Here is a 9,010-nt window from a genome sequence, read left to right as displayed (position 1 = left end):
ATGCCCCCTCCGTTCGGCTGCATATATTTGCTAGCTTGAGAGGATATTATCATAGAGTAAAGACCACCGTTTAAAGGGAGAAGTCACGTCTGTGGTTATAGTCTCATAACAATGGAATATATAATACAGTACCCCTCCTACAAAAAAAGGAGAGGATACCTGGGAGGATAGTAACACGATTACAGAACAAATACTACACTACTTCTCCCCCCTCCCCCCCAAAAAAGACGAATAAATGTCTGGTAACGTGGCATTATGATGAACGAACATATATTACACTATTTCTACTACCCCAAAAGAGGAGGTAATGTCTGGTAGGCTACTATCATAACAATATAACGGATACTACACCTCCCCTCAACAAAAAAAGGAGAAGGTGATGCCTGTGAGTATTGTGATATGATAACAGAACAGATACTACACTACTACTCTCTAAATTGAGCATTGGATGATAGTAAATTTGTCTGAAATTGTATACTAAACTGAATTGAATATTAAAAGACGGTACAGTAGTGAATTAATAGGCGAAATATCATCAGCATCATCATAAGTTATGAATATTTAGCTGGCATTGGTTTCCCCAATATTTTTCTAGTCCCAATTCGTTCTAGAAAGGCTTCGGGGGATTAAGGTTGCCAAAATCTTAAGTGAAAATGATTTAAAAAAAAAAAAGTAATTCAATTTTCACTCCAAACAAGGCACAGTGTTACTTTGATGTAGGGGGCTACTATCGGGACATACGTTGCAGGGATATTATGAAGAGAGATAGGCAGCAAGATGTCTGTTCACATTACACTTGAACTTCTGCATGTCAGTACAGTTGGGAAAGCAAAATCCCGGAAGGGAGTTCCAAAGTCTAGCAGTTCTGGGGAAAGAAACTATTGGAGTAGAAGGCTTTCTTACACCTAGGGATCTCTACTGTGAAGGGGTGTGACTTTGCTGCTTGTCGATGTGACAGGGGTATTTACGTCGAGGGGTACAAGGGCTTGTAGTTCGTCAGAGCATTCACCATTAAAATACTTGTAGAACAGCCAGGGAGATGCAACATCTCATCGATGTGACAGAGGTTGAAATTTAAATGACAGTTCAGAACCTATCATGTTGGCGACTCTCTTTTGAGCTTTGTCCAGGAGTGAGTCTAATATCAGATGCTCCAGCCTTAATATGACAACAATACTCCATACATAGGCGAATGGTAGCCTTATAGAGATACAGGATACTTTCAGGCGTAAGTAGCTTTCTAGCACAGTAGAGAAATCCCAACTTCTTTGCAGCAGCCTTGGCAATGCTCTCAATGTATCTGTTCCAATTTATGTTCCCTGTGAACGTTAGGCCGAGGAGTTTAAAAGAAGTACTTTCAGGTAATGTGTTTTTGGCCATTACTATTGGTGATAGAGAATGTTTCTTGTAATTATTGAAGGAAGCAAGCTTAGTCTTAGCAGCATTTAATGTAACCATCCAATTTTGTCCCCATACAGATTGGCGGTCTTCCTCTAGCGTTTCTGACATTTCTTTAGATAGGTGTTCATTTGTTTTCCCCTTGTGTCTATTATAGAGAGTGGTGTCATCAGCAATTATACCCATCTCAGAAACAATTTTATCAGCGAGGACATTTATGAATATTAGGAATAATAACGGCCCAGGGATAGACCCCTGAGGTACTCCAGCATTTATATCATACTAGACTACCCGTGATCCGTTGGGTCAGTATGTTATATTAGCTATGGAATTCATGTATGAGCGTGACACTTGTGACGTGAAGAAAATAGTTGTTTTTTTTTGTTTTTTTCTTTTTACATAACAGAAACGTTTCTATGAAAGTATATTAAAATGAAAAAAAAGAATATAGATAGATTTCTATGAGTCGTTCTGTTTATTATAATTGATTATCTTTGAAAAAAAATTACAGTTACTGAATTATAAGTGGTTGGCCATACTTATAGGTAAATGTGCACTGAACAGATACCATAATACTTATTATAGTTAAATTCAAATGTTGATATATCTGCTTTTTCTTTTTACATCGTTCATTTCTGTATTACGTTTAAGTTATTTTAAACCCACTCTTCTCATATTAAATAATAATTTCGAAATAATAACGTTAATATTTCAGCGTCCCAATTGTTCTTTTGTTTTTTTTTTGTTTTTTGTTTATTTTAAACCCCACTCTTCCCATGTTAAATAATAATTTCGAAATAATAACGTTAATATTTCAGCGTCCCAATTGTTTTTTTGTTTTGTCTTCGCGTTTAAATTATCCAAATAAACAATTGTTAATACTGTCTGCTTTTTTTTTACATCGTTCATTTCAGTATTACGTTAAAGTTATTTTAAACCCTACTCTTCCCATGTTAAATAATAATTTGGAAATAATAACGTTAATATTTCAGTGCGCAGGTCATGCGCGCATGCGCAACCGGATGTCGTAAACCGGAAAGTGGGTTACATACATCGTTACAAGGTCATTTGATTTTTATAATTGTATAGATTGTTTAAATGTACGACTGTCGAGGAAAACCTGAATTCTTCTCTTCCTTAAGAATAATTTAATTACGTTATGTATTTTTTTGTTGGACGAACTGAATTCGAACTTAGAACACCCAGGTCATCAGTCCGTGTCGTTAACCACTAAACCACCGTCACCTCTCGGCGTAATAATATAGTCTTAGTTTCAGACATATACCAAAATCTTCATAAGTAAAAGATTATAAGACAACTTTACATGTGCCTTTATGACAATGTATTTTTGCTACGATGTGACTCATTCGTTGAATTAATATTTCTTTTATTTATTAGTGTTTTTTGTTTATTGTTTAATCAAATATTAGAATAAACGAAAACTATCTCTACTCACGTCTTTATGTATCTATCTTTCTCTAATCTCTATCCTTATCAATTCCTACCCTGTTTTCCTTGGCCTTCCTATGTGCACTGACTGCTATCTTAACTATTTTACATCTACTAGCACAAATTATCTCATTATTTCAGCGTGGCCATACCACTCTTCGAAATTTGAAAGTTGAAAGGAAGTTTGAAGTCACCTCTGACTTAAAAACTAATTATTTAATAGCCACAGGATAGCATAATAGTTAAATTTAACTTTAAAATTTTACTTTTTTTAAATGATATCAATTTAATAGAAAGAAAACAACAAAAAAAGCAGTATAGCTTTAAAAAAGAACAAAATAAAAATTAATGTAAAAACACCCCCGGGCAACGCCGTGTAGATAAAATTAATTTATAATCCAAATCATACCTAATTTAAAATATTATTATTAAACCACCATAAGTTCAATGGTTTATCGAAACATGTTTTATTTTTGTTTCCATTTTGTCGGTTTTACAAATTATGTACGACAAATTAAGGTATGATTGATGTGCAATAAAGCACGACAAATGCTCCTGATGATTCAATATTCTGGTGATATTCAGGCACGAAAAATTTAAGCACGTCAAATTTAGGTACTGTAAATTGCGCATGCTATTTTTTATTTCTTTATTTCGAAAAAAAAAGTTTTGTTAAAAATAAACAAAAGTTTTTTAAAGACTTTAGGGAAAATGTTTTTAAAAAATACGAATCAAGGATAAAAAGTAGAATGTTCTTTTAAAAGAAAAAATATTTGTTTACTTTTTTAATTGTAAATATATTTTGATTGTTTTAATAAGTGCTTTTATATATAGAAAATATCTAACAAAACGGCCGACAATGAATAGTAAGTATATGAAGAAACTATTTAATTCTCCCAAATCTCGGTCTGTCAGTATGAAAAACAATTTTTTTTATGTTTTAAAAAGCTTTTTAGTAAAAAAAACAAAAACATGTCAGTTGCTGTAAGTTAAAATTGGTGACCTTTTGTATTTCGCATAAAAATCTCAGGTTACTTGAATGACCTGTTTGAATATAACACTAATAAAGATCGAGCGTTACCGTAATTTGTCGTACATCTTACTTGCTTTGATTTGTCGCACATAATTATTAAAATTTCCATTCTACGCGATTCTGTATGTTCTGAAAATAGCGATATCGATTTATATTAGTATATACATTTTCTTATGTACCTAGCGGACGCTCTTTGACACGCAGTGTAACACGGCCGTTACGCTCAAACCGTGCTCGTTACAGTTCAGACCTCTCTTAGAACCCCACGCCGTTCGGCACCGTCGAAAAGGAACAAACAAACAAACAAAAAATACATAAAAATTCGGATCGGCATTTTTTTTAAACAAAAGCATTTATTACCGTTACTTAAAAAGTCTCGACAAAAACTTAAAAAGTCTCTCGCTGCCACATGTCCATCTAACCTGGTGCGCGCTTTTCTTTCTTCCGACCGCACGCTGGCTACAAACGGTCTATTCTCACTTTCACTTTACACATGCACTACTTCGGTGTTAACTTTTTTCTCTTTAGATCATGTGGTGTCCTTTTCTTTTCTTTTTCTTCAGACGCAAGCCCGAGCATATGTGCCAATTTACATACGTGTTCAAACGCTGCTCCTGCTGCTAATACAATTGCTTACCATCCATCCTTCGTTGCTGCTGATATTTCCATATGCGCCCATATGCGCTCTGCTACAGCAGTAAACTCATTTTCGTTATTTTTTTTTTGTTGTTTTAATTCATAAAAATTATGTTAAATAATACATATATTTTTCTTGTTTTGATATCCATGGCATGCAACTCCTTGTCAGACTTTTCTAAAATTCCCGCACTGTATCTTAAAGCACTGACTGCCCATGCATTCGCCGCTTTCATTAGGTTTCCTGCATACAATTTCGACTTCGCAATTAGTTTCACTCTTCTAAGATACTCATTCCTGACTTTCTCCTTCATATCTCTGTTCATGATGTCTATATCTTCCAACACTCCCAAATACTGTATCTTCTATTTCTTTCATAATTTATCCATTTATTCCATTCGAATGAACATTTACTGCTCTTTTCATCACCAGTACCGCACATTTACTAATCCCAAAATCCATCCCAATGTCTTCTGAGTATGTCCCTACGAGCTCTACCAGTCTCTCCATTTTATTCTCATTTCGACCGAATATCTTCAAATCATCCATAAACAGTAGATGGTTGAGGCGTCTACCACCAGATCCGAAGTTATACCTCAGCTTCTCTCTCTTCAACAGTATGCTCAGTGGTATCATTATCATTACAAAAAGAAGTGACGATAACGAATCTCCTTTGAATATTCCACGTTTAATGCCAACCTGCCCCAGCACCTCTCTGTTTGCTGTCAGCACCGCTTTCCATACTTGTTTTCAAAAGCCTTATCACATTCCCAGCAACCTTCATCATCGATAGTGTTTCACGGATCCATGAATGAGGAACCATATCGTAAGCCTTTCTGTAATTGATCCATGCTACACTCAGATTCCTCTTCTACTTATTTGCATCCATATAATAATAATAATAATAATAATAATAATAATAATAATTAGGAAATTCCACAGGGTACTCATTCATATGTAATATATAGGGCTATGACAACAGCATATTCTTTTCATTGTTTTAATTCTCGAGTGTGTATCCGCTGATATCTTATATGCTTTTATATAGAGTGATGTGGTTCTCGGCTGATTAACTGTGTCTAACTGTGTCGGATATATACTCGAGAGTCAAAACAATGAAAAGAATATGCTGTTGTCACAGCCCTAGTAATATATTGGTGTTGGAATTCTGTAGATGTTCCGCATAAATGGAGACGCTCCGATATTATTGTAGCTCTTTTATTAAAACTGCAAAAGTATTTATCTAAGCTAGCAGGAGCTCTCGGCGCAGCCCAGTCGTAAAGTACATTTAAATATGATATTTTAATTCTTGCAGATTTCGTATGTATTATTGTAGAGTTAATATTCTATCGATTTTTATATATTGCAAAGTTGCGATTTTAAAAATAAAAAAATATATTCATATGACTTGGGTGCATCAGCTTGAATTGAAACCGGAACCAAAACTTATGAAAAAAATATATATATAACTTGAGTTCCTTCAGCTATAATCGAAACCGAACCAAAACTTATGATATCAGTTTTTTCCATTAATCCATTCTGTTTCATATTGCGACTAACAAGTCTGCAAAATTATATTATTGCTGCATATTTAGTCACGCACTCATTAGATGTTTACCTTTAAAAAAAAAACTTACAAAAACACCATTTTGGACAACTTACATGGTTCTGCCGTTCCCTCTTAGTTACGAAGGTTACGATTGGTGTAGACACACCGAGTACGTTTCAAGTAAATGATTTACCTATATATATATATATATATATATATATATATATATATATATATATATATATATATATATATATATATATATTAATGAAAACAAATGGATGTAGTGTTTACCTGATATACACAATGGTAAACTTCAAACTAATATAAATAACAGTATTTATATAAAGAAAATGTAATCCCAACCGAATTAAAAATCTCAACACGCAATAGAGAGTAGAGCTTATTACAGGATGGTCCATAAAGGCTTACCCATAGGAAAACTTTAATAAAATTAAAACTAGAAAGGAAAATGAAAAAAATGCTTGATCACTATTGTTTAGAAGTATATTCCAAATAAAGTCAAAAGATTAAATTTCAAAATGGCCGCCTTTTTCTTTGATCATTAGCTTGATACGTGCTGCCACTTAAGCGCAAGAACGCCGCACGACTTTTTCGTCCAATTTGGCCCAAGCAGAATGAAGGGCTGTCTTCAAGGAGTCCAAATTGGGGTAGGAACATCTCGAAACGTCGCTCTCCGAAATGGACCAGATAGCGAAGTCCATAGGATTGATATCTGGACTTGATGGTGACCATATTTGCTTGTCCCAGAAGCCTAGGAAATGGTCCTTGCACCACTGTTGAGTCACATTCGCTGTGTGAGCTGGAGCACTGTCCTGTGTGAAGATGAAATCATCCCCAAATGATTCAGTGAGCCACAGCAGAACCTTTTCCTCCAACATATTCAAATAAACTTGACTATTGACTTTCACGCTTTCCTCAATCACGATCAACGGAGATTTGCTCCCATCAGATGCAACAGCAGCCCAGACCATGACTGAAGCAGGCTTCTGGCATTTCAAATGGCTTCTGGCGTTGACTGACAAGTCCTTTGAACTTTTCGCATAAACCCTAAACCCTATCGTTCCGCTTATTGGTCACAGCCTCCACCATGAACATCTTCTCATCAGACCAGATGAAGACCTTTCCCGCGGCTCGCTCCATCTCTTGCAACATCAACTTGCCCCTGTGCAACCGTTTCTGCTTCGAGGGTTCCGAAATTAACTGCCGGGACTGTTTTTTGTATGGATTTTACTGAAGATAATCTTTAACAATCCTTTGCATCGAAGATCTTGAGATCTTGCCTCTTTCGCAATTTTCCTCACACTTCTCTGTGGATATCGCTCCATCTTCTTTTTCAATTCAGAAAAAAAACACTTTTGGTGCGAATTGAGCACGGTCTGCCTGGAATTGGTTTACCAGAGGTTGTGCCTGTCTCTCGAAACTGTTTCTAGGCATTGAAAACTGTTTTTTGACACACCTTGAGCTGTTTAACGATACACTTGTTGCTAACGCCCGCAGTCTTGAGAGCGACAATCTGGTCGCGTTTAACCTTATCAGCCATAACTTACCGAATATCTGAAAGAAATGAATGAAACATCAGTTGGACATTAATAGATATATAGAGAGGTTTAATAAAAGAAACTTTCAAATTCCTAAACTAAATGCTTTTGGTAAATAATCTACACGAACTCATGGGTAAATCTTTATGGGCCACCCTGTATAAGAGAAAGAAAATTAAAACTGTAAGTTGAACTTTACAATCAAAATTAATTGTTCGACTGAATACTCCAAAAAACAATTTACAAAGTCCTTATTCCGCGGAGTTTCAAAGAATGCTATTCTTATTATTTCTATCATCGGAGGACATAAAGAAATCAGCAAATTATATTTGTAGCAATGCTAGATTTTGCTAGTTAAGGCATTAAGTGAAACCGCAATTTATTGTAGTTATAAATTGCCAAAAAAATAAAAATAAAAAAATATTGGGTATGTAAAAAAAACTAATATAAAAACAAACTGCGCATAATATTTCAGCTTGAATGAAACTCCTCTAGAGTTGATCCAAAATGCAAAATAGTTCTTTAGACAGAATGTATTCCAAAATAAGTCCAGCGTGACGATGCATATAATCCGAAAGTTTTCACAAATTCGATTGGAAAGTTTAAAAAACAGCTGAAAAATTGTTTTTTTTCGGGCAGTGCAGTAGTCCAAAGAGAAGTCTGTCCCTAGTCAAATGAGACCTAATAGTAAGAAGAGAGAATCCAAAATGAGAACCTTCATCATCGGCTTAAAAAGAAAAAGTGATTTCAAGCGGAGAGGGGGGGACAAAAAAATTAATAAAAAACCGTGAATGCTCGTATTAATGTTACCGGAAATTATCTAGACAGAATGAAGCAGATCTTTCTATAAAGAAACTCGATGTAATAAAAAAAAAAAAGGGGGTAGGAGTGATGAACATAAATTGAAACAGATATAGTGAGAGCATTACCAAGGCTGCGTCGAAGGTGGGCTCTCTCTACGGTGTTAGAAAGCTACTTACGCCTGAAAGTATCCTGTACCGCTATAAGGCCACCATTCGCCCATGTATGGAGTACTCTTGTCACATTTGGGCTGGTGCATCTGCTATTTGTCTCTCACTCCTGGACAGAGTTCAAACGAGAAACGCCAACCTTATAGGTCCTGAACTTTCATCTAGGCCTCAGCCTCTGTCCCATCGACGAAATGTTGAATCTCTCTGCTTGTTCTTTAGAACAAGCAGAGAGATTCAACATTTCGTATTTTAATGGTGAATGCTCTGACGAACTACAAGCACTTGTACCCCTTCGATGTAAATACCCCAACAAGCAGCTAAATCCCACTCCTACACAGTAGAGATCCCTAGGTGTAAAAAAAGCCTTCTATTCCAATAGTTTCTTCTCCAGAACTGCGAGACCTTGGAATTG

The sequence above is a fragment of the Euprymna scolopes genome, chromosome 13, assembly GCF_053919585.1.
Source record: "Euprymna scolopes isolate OS-2025 chromosome 13, ASM5391958v1, whole genome shotgun sequence".
Classification (NCBI taxonomy): Eukaryota; Metazoa; Mollusca; class Cephalopoda; order Sepiida; family Sepiolidae; genus Euprymna; species Euprymna scolopes.
The sequence above is the reverse complement of the archived record's forward strand: the minus strand, read 5'-3'. Positions refer to the sequence as shown.